Source organism: Heteronotia binoei, chromosome 12 (assembly GCF_032191835.1).
Source record: "Heteronotia binoei isolate CCM8104 ecotype False Entrance Well chromosome 12, APGP_CSIRO_Hbin_v1, whole genome shotgun sequence".
NCBI lineage: Eukaryota > Metazoa > Chordata > Lepidosauria > Squamata > Gekkonidae > Heteronotia > Heteronotia binoei.
Window position 1 is genome coordinate 21,101,735 of NC_083234.1, and position 26,470 is coordinate 21,128,204.

Genomic DNA, 26,470 nt, shown 5'->3' on the forward strand with positions numbered 1-26,470 from the left:
GCTGCAGTCAGCTGGGATGGCACAACACACTTTGTATGAAATCTGGAGTTAGAACATATATAAAGTGGGAGAATTCTGATGGCTCACTTTGGAAAACAAACTAGCACTGCAAAAAAAATAACTGATAAAACATTCCTGGGAGTCAAAAGGTAGTCCTCTGTGCAAGCACCAGTCATTTCTGACTCTGGGGTGACGTTGCTTTCACAACGTTTTCACGGCAGACTTTTTACAGGTTGATTTGCCATTGCCTTCCCCAGTCATCTACACTTTCCCCCCAGCAAGCTGGATACTTATTTTACTGACCATGGAAGGAATGAAGGCTGAGTCAAGCCGAGTCAGCTACCTGAAACCAGCTTCCGCCAGTATCGAATTCAGGTTGTGAGCAGGGGAGTAAGCCCTGTTGAGTAGATCTGAGCAGTGTTCCAGAGGCATTTAACCATTATAGCTTGTTCTCCACTTCAGTGTTTTGGAAGTGACTTGAAACAAAATTCTAAGTAAATAAACCAATATATAAACTATTAAATCAGCAGCCAAGCAGAGAAAAAAAAGCTAGGTTTTCAGCCTTCCATCCTTCCGAGGTCGGTAAAATTAGTACCCAGCTTGCTGGGGGCAAAGTGTAGATGACTGGGCAAGGTAACGGCAAACCACCCTGTAAAAAGTCTGCCGTGAAAACGTTGTGAAAGCGACGTCACCCCAGAGTTGGAAACGACTGGTCCTTTCCTTTCTTTTCCTTGAATGGGCTTGTAATTAACTTTTTTTTATAGGAGATGAATGGCACAAATTACTGTCCCCCCTAATATCTTTCCTTTCTTTCTTTCTTTCTTTCTTTCTTTCTTTCTTTCTTTCTTTCTTTCTTTCTTTCTTTCTTTCTTTCTTTCTTTCTCTCTCTCTCTCTCTCTCTTTATAGGAGTTCACAAAATGAACTTTGAAGTGTGGCAAGAAAATGATATAAATAGATTCTGTGGTATAATGGAGAAGAAAATAATGTCCAAGAAAGAAATCCAGGACAGATCAAACAACATTTGCCTCTCCTGGTTCTTCCAGTACTCACGAATCTAAAATCTAACTGCTGACCTTAACATGAAAAACAATCCAGCTTTGAAGTATGGGTAGCTCAAAGGCTGAGACAAACAAAAGAATGATTTCTAAAGACTTTCTCAAATGCTCAGGTAACTATGCACACTTACTCTTGGAAACAAATGAACCATTCAGAAAATGTTGCCCGTGTGGAAGTTACAAATACCCCTTTTGCAGAAAACAGTTAAATACCCTTTTGAGTGTCACATTTGGACAAGTTGGTTGCACCCACAGAAATAACAGAGAAGTCCTCCTTGCCCAGTAGTCAAAAATGTCAGCCCCAATACTTGGCAAACCGGGGCGATTGCCCAGGACACCAGACTTTGACAGCCACTAAAAAGGAAAGAGGAACTTTCTCTTTCCAATGTGCCTTTCTTCTGGAGGCTGAAGGGAAGTTGGCCTCTGCCCACCCTCCTTCATCCCCTTCCTCCTCCAAGCTCTGTCTATACACCAGGTGTTTCCACCACCACCAACAACAACCAATACCTATCTTCTGCCCCTCTGTGACAGCCAATAGGAAAATTGGCAGAGAAGGTAGATATGTGGATGCATGAACATAAACATATGGAGCAGAGGTCCATCAGTGGCTATTAGCCACAGCTTATTGTTGGAATTCTCTGTATGGGCAGTGATGCTCTGTATTCTTGGTGCTTGTGGGGGAGGCACAGCTTCTAGTGTCCTGGCCCCACTGGTGGACCTCCTGATGGCACTTGGGTTTTTTTGGCCACTGTGTGACACAGAGTGTTGGACTGGATGGACCATTGGCCTGATCTAACATGGCTTCTCTTATGTTATTATGTTTTTATGTTCTTATGAGGCTGCTGTACACCAAATCAGGTCGTGGAAGAGCAGAGCAAGGTAGATACATGGATACGTGAAGCTGCTGTATACCAATCAGATCACTGTCCATCAACACTTTCTACACAGACTGGCCTATCTCTCCAAGTCTCAGGCAGAGGTCTTTCACATCATCTCCTACTTGATCCTTCAAACTGGAGATGCTGGGGATTGAACCTGGGGCCTTCTGCACATGAAGCAGATGATCTGCCATTGAGTTATAGCCCCATGGGGTGGGGCTGGATATGCTTGGGCCACTGCCCCCTGTAGCGGCTGAGGGGAGGCAGCCATGGAACCAAAGACGTTTGGCCTAGGACACCAAAAACCCATAAGTCAGGGGTGGCCAATGGTAGCTCTCCAGATGGCCATGCTGGCTGGGCTGATGGGAGTTGTAGGCAAAAAAACATCTGGAGAGCTACCGTTGGCCACTTCTGCCTTAAGTCAGCCCTGCACTTCTGGTTGTTCACATGGTTGTTATTTCCATCTTCCTTTCCTATCACATCTCTTCCTTTCCCTCTCACGCTCTCCCACCACCTTCGCAGGCCTTCACAATGCACCTCCTGTTGATCAATATATTGGAACTCAGCCATTGATTGGTATTTGCAGGCTTTCTGTAAACTTTGGCTGCAAAGGGGTTTTTTTTATTATTATTAGCATGGCTCACAGTCATTACATCAAGTAATGGGAAACATCCATCTTCTTCTGCCCCTCTGTGGCAGCCAATGGGAAAATTGGCCTTCCTCCTGCTAGGAAAGCCACAGGCCCCTCTCTACATTAGGAGGCATATGTTTCTGCTTATTTTGCCTGGGAGGGGGAACATGTCAGGCCATGCGAGCGTGACCAGATGGAGAAAGTTCTGAGGTCCACACCTTCATTATTTCTTCACAGGAGAAAGACAACTATTGTTGTTTCCTTTTGCTGGGATTAATGCAGGGGTCCCCAATCCCTGGGCCGTGGACCAGTACTGGTCCGTGGCTGTTAGCAACTGGGCCATGAGTTGTATAATTATTTCATTATCTATTACAATGCAGTAGTAGTAATAATAATGCATTGGATTTATATCCTGCCCTCCACTCTGAATTTCAGAGTCTCAGAGCAGCTCACAATCTCCTTTACCTTCCTCCCCCCAAACCAGAGCCAGTGCTAGGCTTTCTGGCACCCTAGGTGAATCACCCACTAGCGCCCCCCCCCATTATTAAAAATATAGGGAAATCGAAGTGTGCCAAACTTGAAACTTTTCACATTTTTAATTTACTGATTTTTAATTTTATTATTATTTTTTTAAAAAATGTGATGTTATCAAAAAAATTGTGAGAATAAGTGCTTGCCAGCCATGCCAGGACAGAGGGTGGCAGGACAGGATGAGGTGGGAGGCCAAGTCACACATTGGGGAGAGGGAGGTGGCTTGGCTTTGTTGAGGGCAGCTTGGTGATGGGAGAAGACAAGGTGACAGTGGTCAGGAGTCAGAGTCCTGCGTCAGCGAGGGGGCGCCCAGTGGTGCCCTAGGTGACTGCCTACTTTGCCTACTCCTACGTAATGGCCCTGCCCAAAGCAGACACCCTGTGAGGTGGGTGGGGATGAGAGTGCTCTCCCTAGAAGCTGCCCTTTCAAGGACAACTCTGTGAGAAGCTATGGCTGACCCAAGACCATCCCAGCAGCTGCAAGTGGAGGAGTGGGGAATCAAACCCCGTTATCCCAGATAAGAGTCCGCACACTTAACTACTGGACCAAACACTTTAGAAATAAAGTGCACAATTGTATCATTCTGAAACCGTCGACCCCGTCACCTCAGTCCATGGAAAAGTTGTCTTCCACAAAACCGGTCCCTGGTGCCAAAAAGGTTGGGGACAACTGGATTAATGCATAGTTGGGATAGAGGGTCACTGAAGAACTTGAGGATGGACCATGCTGTGAGCAGATAGCCTCTACAGCAGGGGTAGCCAAACTTGCTTAATGGAAGAGCCACATATAATGACATGAATGCCAGATGTTTGAGAGAAGAGAGGGAGGCAAATAGATGGGGGAGGAAGGGGAAAGAGAGAGGTGGAAGGAAAGTCATTTAACTTTAAATGCATCCTTCAATACACTGAGAGCCAGTTTGGTGTAGTGGTTAAGTGTGCAGACACTTATCTGGGAGAACCAGGCTTGATTCCCCACTCTTCCACTTACAGCTGCTGGAACGGCCTTGGGTCATCCATAGCTATTGTAGGAGTTGTCCTTGAAAGGGCAGCTTCTGGAAGAGCCCTCTCAGCCCCACCGACCTCACATTGTTTGTTGTGGGGGGAGAAGATAAAAGAGATTGTAAGCCACTTGGAGTCTCTGATTCAAAGAGAAGGGTGGGGTATAAATCTGCAGTCTTCTTCTTAGCTTGGAGAAATTATTTAAATGATTTAAAGATACAAATGCTTTTGGCTTGGGGCTTTGAGAGCCACACAATACGTGTGAAAGAGCCACATGTGGCTCCCAAGCCACAGTTTGGCCATCCCTGGTACAGAATCTAATGTAAGCTCCAGGAGGATTGGCTACATCAGGAGTGTGTGGTTAATATCCAAAGGATAATATTCTGCTACAAAAAAAAAAAAAAAGCCCTGATCTAACCCTTGGTCAGTTTTGCCTGCTGTGACTGGCAGGGTCTCTGGTAGAGGTCTTTTGCATCAACGATTACCTGTTACTTTTAGCTGGAGAAGGCAAGGATTGATCTTGGGGTCTTCTGTATGCCAGACTGATCCTCTACCACTAAATTATGACACTATCCACCATCCCTGAGCCTGCCTTGGCGGGGGAGGGCGGGATATAAAAATAAATTTATTATTATTATTATTATTATTATTATTATTATTATTATTATTATTATTATTATTATTATTATTATTATTATTATCCCCTGTATATGTATTTATTTAGGTTATTGTCACTTGACATACTTTTTTTGTGCTCTCCCCTTTTATTAGAATAAGAGGAGATTGGATTTATACCCCACCCTTCACTCCGGGGTCTCAGCGGTTTACAATCTCCTTCTTTTCCTCTCCCCACAATAGACACCCTATAAGGTAGTTGGGGCTGAGAGAGCTCTGAGAGAACAGCCCTTGAGAGAACAGCTCTGCTGAGAACTTGGGTGAACCCAAGATCACCCAGCAGCTGCATGTGGGGTAGTGGGGAATTAAACTCAGTTTTCCTTTCTTGTTAACCACTACACCAAATTATCTCTCTCCCTTCCTTCCTTCCTTCCTTCCTTCCTTCCTTCCTTCCTTCCTTCCTTCCTTCCTTCCTTCCTTCCTTCCTTCCTTCCTTCCTTGTGCAGAACCTGCACTAGGAATCATTTGTCCAGAAACTTTCCCCTTATTCCCTGACCAAAACTTCATTTTGGCATGGAACTGTGAATGGAATGTATATTCTATCCACAAAGAAGTGAATATCCTAACTTCAGAAACTCCAAATTTAGCACTTTAGGTTCTCAAAACCCTTGAAATTTCTAATGTTATCTTGCCCTCCGAATCTACCTCAAATATTTGTGTACATGAAATCAGATGTCAGGTTCAATGAGCACAAGTATTTCAATGGAAATTCCCCTTAGTTGTGCTGAAGTTATTTGGGGCTTTCCTTGGAATTCAAACAAAATATTTGGTCCCTTTCCCAGTTCCTGCCAACTAAGCAACTTTTCCCTCAAGACTTCTCTACTGCATTTCAGTCAGCTACTATCTTGACCTGCTGGTTTAAGAGATTAATGCTTTAATTACAGCATTTGAAAGCTGGATGCAGAGATATGGTGTATGTCTCCAGATTCTACCTCAGGGGTTTGTCCAAGTTCTGATAGCAGCAGCAAGCCACTGCCAGACTGAAACACAAGGCCAGTTTATACCTATAAAGGGCACAGAAGAGCTTTTGGGCACGGCATTAGAAACCATCTCCCTCTCAATTTCTTTCTGCATAAGTCAGTTTTCCAAATCTGCCAACCAATTGAAAAAAAGACCAATCCAGAACAGTGACTCATTCTGAGATGCAACTGGCAACCTCCCCAATCCCCCCCCCCCTTTTTTTGCATTGTGAGTGACTGGGCCAGTCAATCGTATCCAATCACAGCAAGTTCCTTCATCCTTAGTGGAGGCTTAGTGAAAATAGATGAGCTAGAATGTAGATCATGCAGAGACACAGCAGACAACATCTTCAGTCCGTGGGTCATTTGGGCTTATGAGAGCCTTTCATTATTTATTTCTTGTAACACACTAGCAGTTCTCTGATCCTGCATTAGTGCACTCCGGCACACAACTTGGCTCTTTCTGGAAGAATTGCCATGTGAAAAAAACGCAGCTGGAAGCCCCAGTGGGGAAGGAGAAAGTAAGGTGGCAGTAACAGCAGGTGGTTATCATCTCCACTAAGCACATTGTAGACTGAGGCAAAGAAGTAAAACAATATTAAGAAAAGGCCTTCGTTTTCCTTTCTCTCTCTCTTACATTAAGAAATTCATGTTGGCCTTTCTCATTAGATGCCAATGTTGGCAATGGTCATTGTAATTGATTCACAAAGAGTCAATCACAAAGAGCCAGCCATTGATACTTGACTCCTTGGGTGTTTTCGCACTTACGTTTTACTGGCGCGACGACCCTCCTCACGCCGGCGGATCTGCAGTGATTTCGCACTAGAAGCGCCGGCGCAGCCCATTGTGCCGGCTACTTCCGTCGCTAAGCCAGCGCAAACGTTTTCCTGCTTCTTGGCGGTTTCCGTTTGCGCTGGCTTAGCGACGGAAGTAGCCGGCGCAATGGGCTGCGCCGGCGCTTCTAGTGCGAAATCACTGCAGATCCGCCGGCGTGAGGAGGGTCGTCGCGCCAGTAAAAGGTAAGTGCGAAAACACCCCTTGTGAATCGTTTATTGCCCGATTGGGCTTATCAGTCCCTGAAGTAAGCATGCACCTGATGAAGTGGTTGGACACAGATACTTACTGGTGTACTGTTGCGCTGGTACGCCCGAGGCGGGACTTTGGGACTTCGCATAGATTCATTTTGGAACACGGTTTGTCATTCTACCTGAACAAGGACTATTTCATTGAGTATCTATTGAGCTTTATTGAACATGGGAAGTGACAGCTATATGTATATTACTTATATTTAAAGTTTTTTCTAGGAGTCAGCATACGTAATAAATCTCAGCATACGTAATAAATCTAAGTGTTAAAATATTGTTGCAGCCTTTTTTTAGTGGTTGTTTGCTTTCGGGCTTGTTTTGGTGCTTTCCTGCACAACCGTCATGTATTTTTTGCTTTTAATCCCCAGGTGGGGGCAGCAGATCCCCTCCCCCCAATTTGGAGGCCCTCCCTCCACTTCAGGGTCATCAGAAAGCGGGGGAGGGGGGAGGGAAGGGAAATGTCTGCTGGGAACTCTATTATTCCCTATGGAGTCTTAATCCCACAGAAAATAATGGGGAATTGATCTGGAAGTATCTGGGGCTCTGGGGGGGGGGCTGTTTTTTGAGGTAGAAGCATCACATTTTCAGTACAGCAGCCAGGGCCTCTCCCCAAAATACCCCCTAAGTTTCAAAAAGATTGGACTAAGGGATCCAGTTCTATGAGCCCCAAAAGAAGGTGCCCCTATCCTTCATTATTTCCTATGGAAGGAAGGCATTGAAAAGGTATGTGGTCCCTTTAAATATGATGACCAGAACTCCCTTTGGAGTTCAATGGTGCTTGTCACACCCTTGTTCCTGGCTCCACCCCCAAAGTCTCCTGGCTCCACCCCAGTGTCTCCTGGTTCCACTCCCAAAGTCCCCAGATATTTCTTGAATTGGACTCCGCCCCCAGCAGCCACATGAGCCAGGCGGACAGGGAGGGTTGGCAGAGTAGTGTGGAAGGGAAGGGAGAACAAGGGAGGGAGTTGAGTGAACAGGCAGCAGCAATGCAGAGCTGCCAGCAGGATTCTCCCTGCCTCACAAGTTTCTCACAGTCCCTGCTTGTTCCTTTTATACTGGCAATGGAAAGGATTTCTCCAGCTGAGCTGAAAATTCCGAGCTGATTGCTTTCAGCATGACTTAAGCGTTTTAATCCCTCCCCCTCCCCCAGAAGTTTAACCATGTCCAGTCATTTTGACATGCTCTCCATTCATGTTTTCTATTGTACCCTGGTACCATTTTGCTCCCTCTTGAGCATAACATACCAGAGAGTAGACAGGAAGCCCCGTCCTCATCTTGCTTTGCCTTCCGACCTGATCACAAATCCCACTGATATGGTGTCATCCCAAGAAAGAAATGTGAGGAAAAGATTCAGCCTCAAGAGAACTTTGCTAGTAAAAGGGATTTGGCTACAAAGAGATGTCTGGCTGCCAGTCCTCACAGCTGCATGGTGTAGTGGTTAAAAGCAGCGGGCTCCAATCTAGAGAAAAAGGTTTGATTCCCCATTCCTCGTCCATATGAAGTCTGCTGGGTGACCACGGGCCAGTCACGATTCTCTCCTGCCAACATCCTCAACATGCCTAAATCACTTCTGGGTTTTGTAGGCATATTGTGATGACTTCCAGGTTCCTGCTGTAAGAGAGAGTGAGTAGGGTGGCGGAGTGCCCAAAACAGGGCTACCTTCCTCCCACACCAAGTGTGGCGAACAATTACAAAACAGTTCCTAAAAGCTGTCATGGAGGAGGGCTGTTCATAGCTCATTTGCACCAGTCCAGGTCATAAGGAAGAAATAAGAGGAGCCCTGTTGGATCAGACCATCTAGCCCAGGGGTGGCCGACGGTAGCTCTCCAGATGTTTTTTTGCCTACAACTCCCATCAGCCCCAACCAGCATGGCCAATGGCTGGGGCTGATGGGAGTTGTAGGCAAAAAACATCTGGAGAGCTACCGTTGGCCACCCCTGATCTAGCCCATTGTCCTGTTTCCCAGAGTGTGTCCTCAAAGGCCCACAAGCACAGACTGGACCAAGCTTCATCCTGTTGTTACCTCAACAACTGGCATTCAGAGCAGGGTTCCAACCTGCAGGTAGGGTGTAGAGCAGGGGTCCCCAACATCTGAGCCTGTGGGCATCTTGGGAATTTGGACACAAGGTGGTGGGCACAACCACAAAATGGCTGCCATGGGAAACAGAGCCACAGGTTCAAAACCCAAGTTCAAAACCTCACTCCCACGCTGGGTGACCTTGGGCCAGTCACACATTCTCAGCCTGTATCTACCCTACAGGACTGTTGTGAGAATAAAACAGAGGAGAGGAGAGCAACGTAGGGAGGGAGCTGGGCTCAAGAGGGGAAAACATTGGCACCCTCCCTTGACTCTCACCACTCCTGGCACAACCAGAATGGGCACATCACCGGATCCCTCCCCCCTGCTAATTAACGGCCCAGGTAATAAAGGACAACCCTCTATTTATCCGGCAGGTGTGTGTCTTTGTCCGAGGTCCCTGTTTAAATCTTCCGTGCCATCTCCGATAACAGCGTTCACAAAGCTCAGAGCTGGCTCCGGGCTGTAAAACATATTTCCCTGATGTTTGTTCAATATTTCCATGAGAATTAAACACATCTATTACAGGCGGTAGGATGCTAACAGGCCCCGGGAGCAGACACCAAGCTGTAACTCACTGGCGGGGCTTTGCCAGCACCGCAGATGGTGGCACTGAGGCAGAGCTTGGAGCCCAGGGAGAAGAGGCCCGATGTGTGATTGGCGGAAAGGCTGGCGATGGGACAGCTGGCGGCTGTAAAGAGGAGAACAGATGGAGAGGTCTCCATAAGTCTTTGCAGCCCAGGAACTCCTGAAGACTAACTCAGAGCAACCATAGCAAGGCATCGTTCCTCTTCACCCAGCTCAGTGGTTTTTAGGCTTGCCAGTCTCCAGGCAGGACCTGGGTAGCTCCTGGAATTGCAGTAGATTTCCAGAATGCAGAGGTCAGTTCCCCTTGAGAAAATGGCTGCTTTGGAGGGTTAGGGTCTCTGGCATTATACCCTGCTGAGGTCCTGTTTGAATGGTTTTACGGCACAGGAAACACTTCATTCACCAGAACTTTTCCCAGCCATGAAGACAGGACTTGGTAACATGTAGGGTTGCCAATTCCCAGGTGGGGGCAGGGGATCCCCCGGTTTGGAGGCCCTCCTCCCGCTTCAGGGTCGTCAGAATGCGGGGGGAGGGGAGGGAAATGTCTGCTGGGAACTCTTATTCCCTATGGAGATTTATTCCCATAGAAAATAATGGAGAATTGATCCGCGGGTATCTGGGGCTCTGGGGGGGGGGCTGTGTTTTGAGGTAGAGGCACCAAATTTTCAGTACAGCATCTAGTGCCTCTCCCCAAAATATCCCCCAAGTTTCAAAACAATTGGACCAGGGGGTCCAATTCTATGAGCCCCAAAAGAAGGTGCCCCTATCCTTCATGATTTCCTATGGAAGGAAGGCATTGAAAAGGTGTGCCGTCCCTTTAATTGTGATGGCCAGAACTCCCTTTGGAGTTCAATTATGCTTGTCACAGCCTTGATCTTGGCTCCACCCCTAATGTCTCCTGGCTCCACCCCCAAAGTCCCCAGATATTTCTTAAATTGGATTTGGCAACCCTAGTATCATGATAAAACTTACCAGGGCTTTTTTGTAGCAGGAACTCCTTTGCATAGTAGGCCACACACCCCTGATGTAGCCAGGAGCTTACAGTAGGCCCTGTACTAAGCGCCCTGTAAGCTCTTGGAGGATTGGCTACATCAAAGGAGTGTGGCCTAATATGCAAAGGAGCTCCTGCTACAAAAAAAGCCCTCCCTATACTGAATGGCTTGTGGGCTCCTCTTGTAGGATCAGCCATGGCAGAGGGAGCTGAGAGCTCCACACCACCTCGGCCCGGGCTGACTCCTTTTGCAGGTTGGTTTAAGCCAAGTTGCCAGAGGAGCCGTGTCCAGCTGAGGTGGCCTGGAGCTCTCTGCTCCTGCTGCCCCAGTTGATCTTCTCTTGCCTCCTGCCGCACACAGAGCCTGGGGCCAGCTTCGCCTGCAGTGCAGTTTAAACCAGGCTGCAGGAGAAGCCAAGCCAGCCCCAGGGTCAGACTGGCTGAAAAAAAAAAATCAGTATTCTTCATGGGCATATTCAGGATTTCTAAAAATCCCAGATCCAAATATCATACCGGTATTGGGATCCAGGATGTTTTTGAAATCCCAATTTTTTTTCCCATGTCCCATAGACCTAAACTGAAGGGGAAAAAATACTGTGGTTGGTTGTTTTTTGCACACCCATAGTTGCCATATGTCTGCTGGAAAACTCTATGGTTTTCCTGGAAGTGAAATCATGACATCACCAACTGCAGGTTTTTTTCTTTAAAAAAAAATTATCCTGATGACTGCTAGAGTTCACTTGGTAAGGCCCTCTGTTGGGTGTGGCCTAATATGCAAATAAATTCCTGCTGGGCACTTTCTACAAAAAACCCTACGCAAAACAATGGTGACATCAGGGGATGTAGCCTAATATGCAAATGAGTTCCTGCTGGGCTTTTTCTGCAACCCCCCTCCCCCCCCCAAAAAAAACCTTGCCACTCAGCCTTTCTTACTTGTCTCTGGTGCACTTTGAAGCCAATGTTCCCTCTATGCTGCAGAGTCTTGTGAGCAAAAATTCTACTTTGTGAGCTGCTGGCAGGGCTTATTTTTTTAGCAGGAATGTACAGGAATGCAGTTCTGGCTGTCTTGCCATCAGGAGGTGGGGCCTAATATGCAAATGAGTTCATGATAGCTACTGGCATGAAAGTTGTGAGTTACTGCATGAATTAGTGTGCTCTGGGGTCATCCTTCCTGAGCTAAGACAAAAATGTGTGAGCTGGAATCCAAAAATCTGTGAGCTAGCTCACACTGACTCAGTTTAGAGGGAACACTGCTTGAGGCTGCACAAACTTGCAGTCTTCAAACCTGCAGCTGGCATGTTATGCCTAGACCAAGAAACACTGCCCCTTGTGTTTGAGCCATGTCACTACACACATTCACAAACACTGCATTGCACATTTACTAGCAGTGCATAGAAGTACAACCATTCCTGCTGCTGCTATTCAATGTGACATATCAGATCAGTCTTTGAGATGCTGGGGCCTAGCAGGAGCCTTGCCAACATCCAGGCAGGGCCTGGAGTTCTCTAAGAATTACAACTGCTCTCCCAATACTCGAATGGAAGCATTCTACATCAAAACTTGCTCTCACCTTTGAATTGCTTTGTAGTTGCACTTAATAACACTTTCCTGAGACAGGATTTCAGGCTGTCATGAAACGATTGCAGTTACTCAAGGGTGAACTCCCTCCAGCCTCATTTAGAATTAGCTCTGGTTAAAAGATTTAATTTGGCAAGTGTTTCATTGATGCTCAAAATTAAATCGTTTCACCTCTGAGTCTGTTTTTTGAGCATGGCCTCCTGGCTGCGCTGCTGCTGAGACCAAGGAATACAACAAGAGTCCTCTCCTGCCCACAAAACTCTCCCATTTAGGGATGCCAATAGGCTTGAAGGAAAATGCCCTGTTCTTTTAGAAGTGGCTTAACATGTGGAAATGGGCAACTAAAGCTCTTCATGGCATGACGGCAAATAATATTAAAGTAGGATTGCCGAGTCCAATTCAAGAAATATCTGGGGACTTTGGGGGTGGAGCCAGGAGATGTAGAGGGTGGAGCCAGGAGCAAGGTTGTGACAAGCATAATTGAACTTCAAAGGGAGTTCTGGTCATCACATTTAAAGGGACCGCACACCTTTTAAATGCCTTCCCTCCATTGGAAATAATGAAGGATAGGGGCACCTTCTTGGGGGGCTCATTGAATTGGACCTCCTGGTCCAATCATTTTGAAACTTGGTTGGTGTTTTGAGGAGAAGCACTGGATGCTATGCTGAAAATTTGGTGCCTCTACCTCAGAAAACAGTCCCCCAGATACCCACAGATCAATTCTCCATTATACCCTAAGGGAATCGGTCTCCATAGGGAATAATGGAGTGCCCAGCTGACATTTCCCTCCCCCCCACTTTCTGATGACCCTGAAACAGGGGGAGGGCCTCCAAAGTGGGGGATCCCCTGCCCCCACCTGGGGATTGGCAACCCTATATTAAAAGCTGTATTGCAGGAATAAGGATTTTTCCCCTCCAGGCTGTTAGCAACCAGATATACTTATCAGCAACTCTCTTTTGCCAAAATCTTCTTCAGTTCCTGCAAACATAGCCTAGCAAGCCAATATTTATCAGGGATTTATCAGGGGAAAAAAAGTGGTGGAAAAGATGTCACCAAATAAATTACTATGTAACTTTCTTTCTTTGGAGGCCTGGGAGCAAAGCACTAGAAGATGTTGGTGACATTGCTACAACACTTCTTGGGGAAACCAGGAAGTGATGTAGAGTAACTCTAGGAATTGCTGGAAACTCCATGGTATTTTAATTTATTTTCCTCCCACCACTGCTTAGAACAGTGCTTAGAACAGTGGTGGACAAACAAAACTGCCTGTGGGAGGCTCAGGATCCCTGGGTATAGGAATTCTGCCTCCAAAAAAGCCACCCATGAAGAATAGAGAATTAGCTCTGCTGGGTAAATGGATCCTCCATGTTCAGAGGCACCATATCTCTAATTACTGAGTTGTGGGGGACCACTGACAGGGAGATGTTTTAGTCCAGGGGTGACCAAACTTACTTAATGTAAAAGCCACATAAAATAAACATCAGATGTTTGAGAGTCGCTAGACATGTTCAGATGTTGGCAAGGAGGGAGGGAGGAAGGAAAATAGATGGGAGGAGGGAGGAAGAGATGGAAAGAAAGCAACTTTAACTTTAAATGCCTTCTCCAAGCTGCCATCTGGCTTGGCTTGGAGAAATGATTTAAAGAGAGAAACGCCTTCTCCAAGCTGGCTGATGGGCGATGGGGGCTTCAAGAGCCACACAATATGTGTTAAAGAGCTACATGTGGTGAGCCACAGTTTGGCCATCTCTGTTCTAGCCTGTGTGTTTCCCTGCTTATGAGCCTTTTTAGGGCATCTGGTCAGCCACTCTATGGAAATGCGATGTTTGACTTGGGCCTGATCCAGCCAAACACTCCCTGTGCATTAGAGGAAGAGGAAAAAACTCTTCTTTCTAAAATACATTGATAAAAGTTTAATACCCAGTGCAGATGAAGCCAGGCCTTCCCCTTGCACCTGCTCTTTGTTGCAACATCCTGGCGTCCAGATCGATACCATTAGAGGTTCCCTCATATTGCCAACTTTCCACTCACCCACTTTCATTGCGCCTTTAACAGCAGCCTGTTCCGCAGACTTTTGCAGGTGCCTGCGTTTATCTCCATGCAGTGCAGAGCTCCACCTGCTGAGCCCTGCACATTGGCAGATGTGAAAGGGCGAAGCGCAGGCCAGGCCCTTTTCGCTGCATCAGCTGGCAACCCCGCGCCCCACCAAGTGCCAGCTGCGCTTCTGAAGTGGCCATTCCCGCTGCTAGGGGCCCAGCCCTTCCCTGACTTCTAGAAGTTTTTTAAAACACTGTTTGTAGCAAAATATTTATCCCTCTAATGAAGCCAAGTTTCGGAAGGTCAAAGCCGAGATTGCCGCAATCAGCTCCCTTCGTGGCCGTCAGTGAATGGGGCGCTGATTGCAGCTGCCAATCACAGCTCTTAGCATCGCCAGCCGGTTTGAGAATTAAAATGAAAAGAGGACTTTATTTTCCCCAGACTGCAAAACTAGGGCCCATTTCAAACAGATGCCCTTTGGGAGTGCAGAGCTCGGCAATAGGGTCAGGGCCCGGAACCAAGCCAGAAGCTCAGATGAGCGGCTGAGAGAGAGAACCTTGCAGGTAAGAAGTTGACTAAAGCAGATTTCCCCCACCCACACTGTCTGTCCTTCAACTCTTGGTCTTCCTGTCCCTCCCCACCCCAGAGGCCAAGCCTGATTAGTTATTTACCTATTTATAGAATGTCTTCATCGCCACTCCAGACTGAAAAGCTGCTGGATATGAATTTATGCACGTAGAAGATGGAAGAAAAATCAAATTAGAAAGAGCCCCCATCTATTGACGCTCTACAAACCACTTTGCGGCATTCCATCACATGCTTATGTGACTGAGAAGCAGGATCTGGAATGGGGCTGAGAAGACGGGAACGGCATCAGTACTGATTTATTTGCTTACTTTTCATTTACACAATTGGCTGCTGAGAAGCGTACAGCAGTGACAATTCGGTTGAGGAGGGGGGATACTGGGAGCCTCTTCAGGTCTTTCAAGAATGCACATGTGCAGGGCTTTTTTTTGAGCAGGAATACACAGGAAAATAGTTCCAGCTGGCTTGGTATATGGGGTGTGGCCTAACATGCAAATGAGTTCCTGCTGGGCTTTTTCTTAAAAAAAAGCCCTATGCAAAACAATGGTGAGGTTTGGGGCATGGCCTAATATGTAATGAATGCCTGCTGGGTTTTTTTTTTCTTTTAAAAAGCCCTATGCAAAACAATGGTGACATCAGGGGGTGTGGCCTAATATGCAAATGAGTTCCTGCTGGGCTTTTCCTACAAAAAAGGCCCTGCACGTGTGTGAAATATTGCCGATTGCAGGGATGCTAGAATTCCACCCCCCAGTAGGGGTCTCCTGCTGCCAGGCCCCACCTTTCTTCTACCAGCCTAATGGGAGTGGGGGGGGGGCACCAGAAATTAAAGCAACATGCCTACATGAGCCGGAAATGATCAGGTGCAATACTCTGGTTTTTAGACAAAACTTCTATGGTAGAAGCTAATTCTACCATAGAGGTTTTGTCCCCCCCCCCCTCCCAAATAAAGCATCGTTCCCATCATCCCTGACATGTCTACTTCACTTTCGGATCATGTCACTGCTGAAATGCTGGGGATTCCTCCCTGCTCCTGGTAAGTGCACCTTCCATCCCCGCCTGCTGCTTGGAGGGACCTGGAGGCCCTTGCAGCCTAGCCGATTGCAATGCATCGCACCAGCCTGTTTGCAAAGCAACTCAATGAACTCACTCAAGCTGCTTGCAAATAGCCAAACTGCTCGCCAAGAAATTGGCTCCCTGCTTGCAACGGGAAAACGGAACATGAGATGAGAACATAAGAGAAGCCATGTTGGATCAGGCCGATGGCCCCTCCAGTCCAACACTCTGTGTCACACAGTGGCCAAAACCCCAAGTGCCATCATGGGGTCCACCAGTGGGGCTAGAAGCCCTCCCACTGTGCCCCTCCAAGCACCCAGAATACAGAGCATCACTTCCCCAGACAGAGTTCCAACAATAAGCTGTGGCTAATAGCCACTGATGGACCTCTGCTCCATATGCTTATCCATTCCCCTCTTGTCTATGCTTGTAGCCGCCACCTCCTGTGGCAGTGAATTCCACATGTTAATCACCCTTTGGTATTTAAGAATGCCCTTGATGGTCCTGATGAGTCTGATTTTATCAGATCTTGGAAGCCAACCAAGATCAGCCTTGGCTAGTACTCAGATAGGTGACCACCAAGGAAATCCAGGGTCACTACACAGAGGCAGGCAGTAGCAAACCTTTCTCTTGCCTAGAAAACCTTGCGGAGGCGCTATAAGTCAGCTGTGACTTGACAGCACTTTTCACCCACCAGACTGGAGTGAATTTTCCCTTTAGCTTACCAGAAAATTTCTGGAGACCTGGAAAGCTGCCAGAGTGATGCCAAGCTGAATGTTAGCAGCAGTGCCAAGGGCCACTCAGCTCAAGTCTGACCAGCAGCAGGGGGGGGGGAGGTAAAAGGCAGGCCTGCATTTACTGTGATTGCAACCGCTGGCTGGGTCCAAGAGAAATGAGTCCCATGGACTGCATGGCTCAACTTCTTCCTGGCCTGTTTTATGTCCCAGTCAGCTGCTGACGTGAGCCCCAGACACAGAGCACTTTCTCTGGAGTGCTACCCTGAGCAACCCACACAAAACCCAAGCTGTCACAATGACGGGGAGTTTTAATTAGTCGCTGAAAGTGTTCTGTTTGGAAAGAACAACAGACGGATCCAAGCGAGCATCTGAGACAACACTCACACCAAAACCAAATTTTGTGCATGCATTGAAGAGGAAGACTCTTCAAATACAAAAATATTCTTTTAACCTGCTCTGGGCAAGGCATGCAAAGAGTGGTTTTGTTTTTTTGGGTTTTTTTGGTCGATTTCTAGAAATGAGGAATTCCATTGTTGTCGGTGCTGTGATGCAAGAACTTGAGAAGTAACTTTGCTGGATCCAGAAAGCTGCAGCTAGTTCATCCCTCACCCTGGAGGTGGTAGAAAGTGCCATCGAGTCACATAGAAAAAGCCCATCAGTAACTCATTTGCATATGAGGCCACACCCACCGACGTCACCATTGTATCACACGGGGTATTTTTGTAGAAAAATCCCAGCAGGGACTCATTTGCATATCAGGCCACAGCCCTGACACCAAACTGTGTTCCTGCTCAAAAAAAAACACAAAAACCTGGTCACAGCTGACTTATGGGAACTCCATAGGGAAAGAGAGTAGCAGAGGTCGGTTGCTTGCTGCCTGTCTCTCTGTAGCCACCCTGGAGTTCCAGGGTGGTCTTCCATCCCAGAACTAACCAGGGCTGACCCTGCTTAGCTTCTGATTTGATTGGCCTTCCCTGGGGCATTCAAGGCAGGGCTCTCAGCAAGCAGTAGCTAAAAGATTGCCCCTGAGAATCTCATAGAGGAAGTCTGGGGGAAAGAAGCATTCACCAGATATTGACTCTCAGTGGTACAGTGCTTATAAATATGGACGGTATATTTCGCTGTCATAGCTCATAGCCACTGATAGAGCCCCATTCTCCCGAAAAGGAGCGTTCACAAGAAAACTTCATCTCTGCATTAGCAAAGCATGTAATCTCAATGGTTGCAAAGCGCTTTCTTTTAGAGTAGTGCAACTAACACTCGGCTTGCTTTACAGACACGGCAGCTGAGGTTAATACTGGAGTTCTCGGTGTGTGTATCAGCTGCTGATGTGTGTCCAGTTTGTACCCGACAGCGGATTGTACCAAACAAATCAAAGAGAGCTCCACTCGTGTGGTAATTAACTCTGGAGAGGGCAGCTTAAGACCTTATCAGTATACTGTGGAATGGGGTTATCTTCCCATTTACAGCAAAGGCTTAGAAAGCTGGTTGTCTGATCCAATGTACGATGTGCTCAGATACACACTCAGGCAGGTTTTGTTTTTGGTCTTTTGGGTTTTTTTGGAGCAGGAATGCACAGGAACACAGTTCTGGCTGGCTTGGTGTCAGAGGGTGTGGCCTAATATGCAAATAAGTTCCTGCTGGGCTTTTTCTACAAGGGAAGCCTGGTGTGAAACAATGGTGATGTCAGTGGGTGTGGCCTAATATGCAAATAAGTGTTGGCTGGAACCCCTGCTTTAGGCCATCAGAACTGCCTAGCAAAGTCCTATTCACAAGAAAACCGGTGTGCATGTGTATGTGGCCGTTTTCCCACTTACCTTACCCCGGAGCGACGTCCCTCTTCACCGCGCTGCGTCTGCGTGGATTTCGCACAAACTGCTGCGCAGCACCAGGAAGAGCCGCGTAGTCCCAGGGCTTTTGCGTCGCAAATGTAAACTGCTTTTTGGCGGTTTACATTTGCGACGCAAAAGCCCCAAGACTACGCGGCTCTTCCTGGTGCTGCGCAGCAGTTTGTGCGAAATCCACACAGACACAGTGCGGTGAAGAGGGACGTCGCTCCGGGGTAAGGTAAGTGGGAAAACGGCCTGTGTGTTTGTGTGTGATTCTTGAAGCTCTGCTGGGGCCTTTCCCCCCCCAAGGCTGCATTCTTACACCCAGGGCTTTTTTTGAGCAGGAACACACAGGAACACAGTTCCGACTGGCTTGGTGTCAGGGGTGTGGCCTAATATGCAAACGAGTTCCTGCTGGACTTTTTCTACCAGAAAAAGGCCATGCTTACACCCATTGACGTTATTGAGATTCTCTTTTCTGTCTGGAAGCCCAGATTCAATTCCATATTTGGAAGTGAATGTTGGAAGGCCCCTTTTACTGTGTATAAACAGTATGAGGTACGACTGTTCTAAAGACAGGGCTGCAAATAATGGCATAATGATGAGCGTGGTGGTGAGCATCTTTGTTTTGTTTTTGTCTTTTCCCCCCTACCCAGAAATAATCTCCATGCAGAAACAGTTAGTAAGCTTGATGTGTATAAAGGACGTGGTAAGAGATTATGCTGCCCCAGATGGACTGATCAGGCACACGACACGTGCGACAGTTCCCTGATCTGTGGAATCAGGACATCATAAATTCTTGCCTCACAGTTCACAGAAGAGATACATGTCCATTTGCCACTTAAAAAAAAAAACCTGGTTGTGCCCCTCTGCATTTAACAGCAGCCTTCCCTGCAAAAGTATAACATATAGATCTCCCCACCCCCTCGAAGCTCTATGCTAGGAAGAGGCATTAGAGGCTGTTATTAAAGGCAGTGGTTTAAAACAAAGGACGCAACCCTTGAAATATATTCCTTCCTACACAGATGTTTCTCCTTATAGAAGAAGAAGACAGCAGATTTATGCCCTGCCCTTCTCTCTGAATCAGAGACTCAGAGTGGCTTACAATCTCCTATATCTTCTCCCCCCACAAAAGACACCCTGTGAGGTGGGTGGGGCTGAGAGGGCTCTCACAGCAGCTGACCTTTCAAGGACAACTCCTGGGATACCTATGGCTAACCCAAAGGCATTCCAGCAGCTGCAAGTGGAACAGTGGGGAATCAAACCCGGTTCTCCCAGATAAGAGTCTGTGCATTAACCACTACACCAAACTACACCATAGGAGAAAACAGTGAAGCCAGAGTATTTGGGGAGATCAGCTGCAGAAATTCAAGAAGCTCTACCTGTTGAACATCTGCTTGCTCCACAGTTGCTACAAGCAGGAGAACTCCATAAACAGAAGCACCAAAAATATGGCTGCCTCTGAGAACGGCGGTGAGAGGGTGGGAGAGAGAGCAAATCTCTTTGCCTTTTGTAGTACAAGGCCCTCTTCCCAGCTGAATGGGCTTCTTTTTGCTGGCAACCTGCTCTTGTTAGAAAGCTGGTTATGCAACACTCTTCCCTGAAAGCTCCTATTTAAAGCTGTTCTTTAGTGACAACAAGAATGATGGACATTTCAATCCCCCATGTGAGCAACCCCAACGCACCTCTTTCTCATTCATCTCCTCGCTGGTAATCGACTGGAGTATTCAACAAGTAGCAGCTGTTCTCTCTGTTCGCCATACAACTGAACATGTAGAGGGTATCCCTGGCACTGGACGTGCCTCTGCCTTATGCTTCATTTCCTGGTATGGACCAGGAAGGGGTTTGTGTGTGCGTGTGTGTTCTTGCTTATAGCTCCAGTTGCCAGCCTCCAGGCGGGGGACCTAGAGTCCACTAGCATTAAAGCCGTGTGAAATTGATCACCGTATTTTGTGCTTACAATGAATTGAGCACCGGGTGAGTTAAAAATGCAAATTTAACAACTATTCTTAATTCAGATCTGTATCTGAGTGAGTTCTGAGAGTATTTGTGTACTTTGTTCCAGAATAATCAAGTAACTTGTTGGACGAAGGACGTTACTGAAACATGCCTATTTTTACCAGAAGTGTGTCACTTTTATTTTTAGTCTGGAGAGAAACGCTAGCACCTTTTGAATTCTCAGTATAAAGAAGAGGAATAAATCCTTTAACGCTAGTAGACTCTGTGTGCATAGAAGAGGAGGAGATTAGATTTATACCCCGCATTTCACTACCTGAAGGAGTCTCAGAGCAGCTTAGAAATCTCCTTTCCTTTCCCCTCCCCATAACAGACACCCTGTGAGGTCGATGGAGCTGAGAGAGCTCTGACAGAAGCTGCTCTTGAGAGGAACAGCTCTGCGAGAACTTGTGCCTGGCTCAAGGCCACATCAGCAGGTGCATGTGGAGGCCTGGGGTATCAAACCTGGTTCTCCCAGATAAGAGCCCGTGCACTTAACCACTACACCAAACTGGCTCTCATACCCATCTGAGGTCCTGCCCCTCTTCAAACTTTGCCCTCCCAGTGCTCCAAGCCAAATCTCCAGGAATTTCCACCTGAAGACAACAACCCTAGCACAGCATATGAGTCACATCCAACCCATTCAAGGTCCACGACTGGTATCTCCAGTGAAAAGGTCAGATGTAGCAGTGGCAAGGGAAAGAGAGTTCTCTGACTGAGACACTGAGAGACCTATTAGCAAATGGAGCAGGCAGTACTGCGCTAATCACACCAATGCTCTGGCACAGGGAAGTTTCAGAGATTCACATGAAAATCCGTATTTCCACTTGGGAGGGAGACAGTTTGCTGAAGCACAGCATCTGTTTTGCATACAGAAGAAAGGCCCTGGCTCAGTGGCAGTGCCTCTGCTTGGCATGCAGAAGGTCCCAGGTTCAGTCCCCAGCATCTTCTGCAAATGGGATCAAGCACTAGGGGACATGACGCACCTCCACCTGAGACCCTGGAGAGCTGCTGCCAGTCTGAGTAGACAATACTGAGAGTGATGGAACAATCCTCTAAGGCAGGGGTGGCCAACGGTAGCTCTCTGGATTTTTTTGCCTACAACTCCCATCAGCCCCAGCCAGCATGGCCAATGACTCGGGCTGATGGGAGTTGTAGGCAAAAAACATCTGGAGAGCTACCGTTGGCCACCCCTGCTCTAAGGTCAAGTGTGCCCATGCAGGGCTTTTTTTGAGCAGGAATGCAGTTTCAGCTGGCTTGGTGTCAGGGGATGTGGCCTAATTGCAAATGAGTTCCTGCTGGGCTTTTTCTATAAAAAAAGTCCTGTGTGAACAATGGTGACATCAGGGGTGTGGCCTAATATGCAAATGAGTTTCTGCTAGGCTTTTTCTTTAAAAAAAAAAAGCCCTGTGCCCATGTATCCGTAATATTCCAGCTTCAATCTGGGGGTTCAAAAGATTATTTTCTGCAGAGTTTTTTTTAGCAGGAACTCCTTTGCATATTAGGCCAAAAACCCCTGATGTAGCCAATTCCCCAAGAGCTTACAATAGACCTTGTAAGAAGAGTCCTGTAAGCTCTTGCAGGACTGGCTATATCAAGGGTGTGTGGCCTAATATGCAAAGGAAGAAGAAGACAGCAGATTTATATCCCGCCCTTTTCTCTGAATCAGAGTCTCAGAGTGGCTTATACTCTCCTCTATCTCCTTCCCCCACAACAGACAACCTATGAGGTGAGTGAGGCTGAGAGAGCTTTCCCAGGGCTCTCACAGCAGCTGCTCTTTCAAGGACAACTCCTGCAAGAGATATGGCTGACCCAAGGCCATTCCAGCAGGTGCAAGTGGAGAAGTGGGGAATTAAACCCAGTTCTCCCAGATAAGAATCCATGCACTTAACCGCTACACCAAACTGGCTCTCAAGGAATTCCTACTACAAAAAGAGCCCTGATTTTTTGTCTGAGGGCAGATGCAAATGACATGCAGAATGGTGGACCATGGTAGTTACACCAGCTTCTTATATTCATATGATGCACAATATGCATTAAAATTACCTCACCCAGGACAGCAAAGAAGCCAGAACTGGCCTTGGCCAAAGCACCATCTGCAAAGAATTTACCTTGGATGATACCTGAGTGAGATTCCACTCTGCTTGGCTTGCTATTGACATTTCTGTCTGTTTCCATTCTCTGGTGGGGGAAACTGGAGTGCCTTCTGCCTGTGGTGATGTGTGTGTGCATGCAGCGCACAGATACTGCCCGGCCCTTACAAGGAGAAACCTTCCCTCGGCATTCATCGTTTTAATTAGCTGAGCTTTGCCCTGAATCTCAATACGAAATTAAAGCAGGAGGAGAGCGATGCCAAGAACCACAAACATCCTTTTCTCACTTCAGAAGCATTCAGGGCTGTCTGTGAAATGATTAGGAATATTATACATTCCCCTCCCCCCAGCTCAAGGCATATGTCCCATCCCGGTGCTCACGCATCTGCAGTCAGAGCTCTGCCAGCTAGGAATGCCCTTCATGTTCAGGAACACCAAATGCAGGTCGAAAGACTCTGGGTGGGTGGGTGTTATGCTTTGCCATTCAGCCCCTGCTTTTCTGCTAGACTTTGGCTTTGAAATATTCTTTGATACCTGGGGATGGTCTGGACAGAAACCAGGATGATGGAGGAGGAAGAAGAAGAAGAGGAGAAGAAAAGGAGGAGGAAGAGTGGAGGAGGAGGAAGAGGAGAAGAAGAAAAGGAGGAGGAGGAGGAAAGGAGGAGGAGAAGAGGAGGAGGAAGAGAAGGAGGAGGAGAGGAGGAGTTAAAATTTATACGCCATCCTTCACTCAGAGCAGCTTACAGTCTACTTTCCCTTCTTCTTCCCCCTTCTTCTTCCCACAACAGACCCCCTGTGAGGTAGGTGGGTCTGAGAAAGCTCTGAGAAAACAATGACTGACCCAAGACCACCCAGCTGGTTGCATGTGGAGAAGTGGGGAATCAAACCCAGTTCTCCAGATTAGAGTGTGTCACCCTTAACCACTGCACCAAACCAGCCACAATCTAGTCCAGCATTCGATTTGGTACTAAGGTAAAGTTGAAGGCAGCAGGGACTCCATAAAGGAAGCCATGGCCCTCAGTCTGCAAGACCTGAGCAAGGCCATTCATGATAGGATGGGTTGGAGGTCATTAGTGCACAGGGTCACCATAAATCAGAAATAACTTGATGGCCCCCTATTGCATTTTTGTGTTATTTAATTTTCTGTGATACTTTCTCTTTCCTGGCTTTATAGATTTGGGTATATCAGAGGTGGCCAATGGTAGCTCTCCAGATGTTTTTTTTTGCCTACAATTCCCATCAGCCCCAGCCATTGGCCATGCTGGCTGGGACTGATGGGAGTTGTAGGCAAAAAACATCTGGAGAGCTACCACTGGCCACCCCTGGAGTATATTTTATATGCATGTTGTAGACATAATTAATACCGTACTTATATGCACAGGGTGTCATTTTAGGGTTGTCAGCCTCCAGGTGGTGGCTGGAGATCTTCTGGAATTACATTTGATCTCCAGGCTCAGAGATCAATTTGCCTAGAGAAAATGTGTCAAGTAACCCATGATAACAATAATGAGATTCTTTGTATTTCCAAATAGATTCATTTATTGTAGATAGGAAAGGACATATTGCTGATGAGTCATTGAGTTTGGACCACCATTGTTCAAAGTTGGAAGGAGAGTCAGGGGTCTCTCCCCCCCCCCCCGGCAGGAAAGGAAACGGCTTCCCTTTGTAGCCATTGGTCAATGGTGGTTCAAACTCAGTGACTCGTCAGTAATATGTCCTTTCCTATCTACAATAAATGAATCTATTTGGAAATACAAAGGATCTCATTATTGTTAGCATGGGTGACTTGACAAATTGGCAGCTCTGCAGAGAGAAAATGGCAGCTTCGGAGGGTGAAAATTATGGCAATATACCATTATATGCTGAGGCCCCTCCCTCCTCAGACCCTACTCTTCCCATGCTCCCCTCCCCTCAAAAACCTGCAGGTATTTCCCAACTCAGAGCTGGAAATCTGAATCACTGAGTCACAGTGATTTAAAGTCTATTGAAATCAACGTGCTTGTAAGAGTGTTAACTCTGCTGATTAAATATAAGATGATTTATGACAAAAAAAACCTCCAGGTTTTTCATGGAGGAGGGATGGTGTATAAATTTAGGAGAGGGATGGTGGCTTAGTGGTACAGCATCTGCTTGGTAAGCAGAAGGTCCCAGATTCAATCTCCCGTATCTCCAACTAAAGCCAGTTTGGTGTAGTGGTTAAGTGTGCGGACTCTTATCTGGGAGAACCAAGTTTGAGTCTTCATTCCTCCACTTGCAGCTGCTGGAATGGCCTTGGGTTAGCCAACAAGAGTTGTCCTTGAAAGGGCAGCTGCTGTGAGAGCTCTCTTAGCCTCACTCACGTCACAGGGTGTCTGTTGTAGGGAGAATATATAGGAGATTGTAAGCCCAAGAGAAGATACCCAAGAGAAGGGTTGGGTATAAATCTGCAGTCTTCTTCTTCTTCTAAAAAGGGTCCAGGCAAATAGCATGAAAAACCTTAGCTTGAGACTCTGGAGAGCTGCTGCCAGTCTGAGTAGACAATACTGACTTTGATGGACCGAGGGTCTGATTCAGTATAAGGGAACTGCATATGTTCATATTGCAAGAGATGCTCAGAGATGGCTTGCCCTTGCCTGCCTCTGTGTGGCAACCCTGGACTTCCTTGGTGGTCTCCCATCCAAGTACTAACCAGGGCTGGCTGTGCTTTGTTTCCGAGCTGTTTCAGGAGCAGCGGGATATAAATGTACAGAAATAAATAAATAAATAAATAAATGCAATTTGATGAGATTGAGCTAGTCTGGCCCATTCAGGTCAGGGCATGCTTACAATCTTCAGGGAATGAAGGCCAGCTTCTCTGCAACCCATCTCTTGCATCCACTATTTTCTCCCATAATAATATCATGCGGGCTTGGTTTGGAGGGCTTGATTCTGATTAATGTGGCATCACGCCTGAGTCCTATGCCCAGACTGTGAGGATGTTGTTCAAAATGAAATTGCAGCAAACAGTCTTCCCAAACCTGGGTTAAGAAACCAGACTTTGGGGCATTTGCCACCATTTCTGCTTTTGTATAATCAACAGAGTCATTTACTGTTGTTAGTCACATTCTGCTGCAGGCTGAATAAAGTCTATACTGTTACTGACTCATTTATCTTAAAAGAAGACCTTCTATCCAGCTAGCTCTTCCTGAGAAAACACAAGTAGTCACAAGTAGTGCTGGAGTAGGCTGTGAAGACTCCGATTTGGATCTCTACTCTATCAAGGAAGTTTGGTAGGTGACCGAGGACCAGCCACTGTCTCTCTCTGCCTTGCCTATTTCACAGGGTTGTTGTGAGGATAAAATGCAGGGCTTTTTTTGAGCAGGAACGCACAGAAATTCAGTTTTGGCTGGCTTGGCATCAGGGGTTTGGCCTAATATTCAAATGAGTTCCTGCTTACAATGGTGTGTCCATATGGCAAGAGTGTGGCCTAATATGCAAATGAGTTCCTGCTGACTGTCAGAACTTGTAACTGTCATGTATGCTGAGCCTGATGATATTAGCCTAACCGGCTCCATGTTGTAGATGCCTACTAACCCAATGTCCTTGCAAGCATGCCTGCTAACCAAATGCTTTTTACATTTCAAACAAACTGTAACCACTGAAGGGTGACTGATAGCCTCTGGGGAACATCTGCAGGTGTCCTTTGAAGCTAGCCTGCCAGAGCAACGCAGCAGGGCTTCTTCCTCCGCCTTGGAGATAAGGGACCCTGGGAACAGACAACTGTCTCTTGGAGTGTGAGAAATGGTTTTATTGTTTCTGTTACCACTGCATAAAGAATGTGTCGATAGCTGTACTGGTTATCAGAGTCAACTTGTGCTTTCCCTGAACACAGTTCTCAATAAACGTCTTATACTTTTGAAACAAAGTAATGAGTCTCGTTTGAAGTTCTCCAGTTCTGACACTGACAATGGTGATGTCAGGGGGCGTGGCCTTATATGCCGTCTCTCCCCACATGTTCCCCAGAGAGTACTACGCTCGGGTTCACAAAACCTGCTGGTAGTCCCTGGGCCAAAGGAGGCCCGCCTAAAATCCACCAGGGATCGGGCCTTCTCAATAGCGGCACCTTATTGGTGGAACCA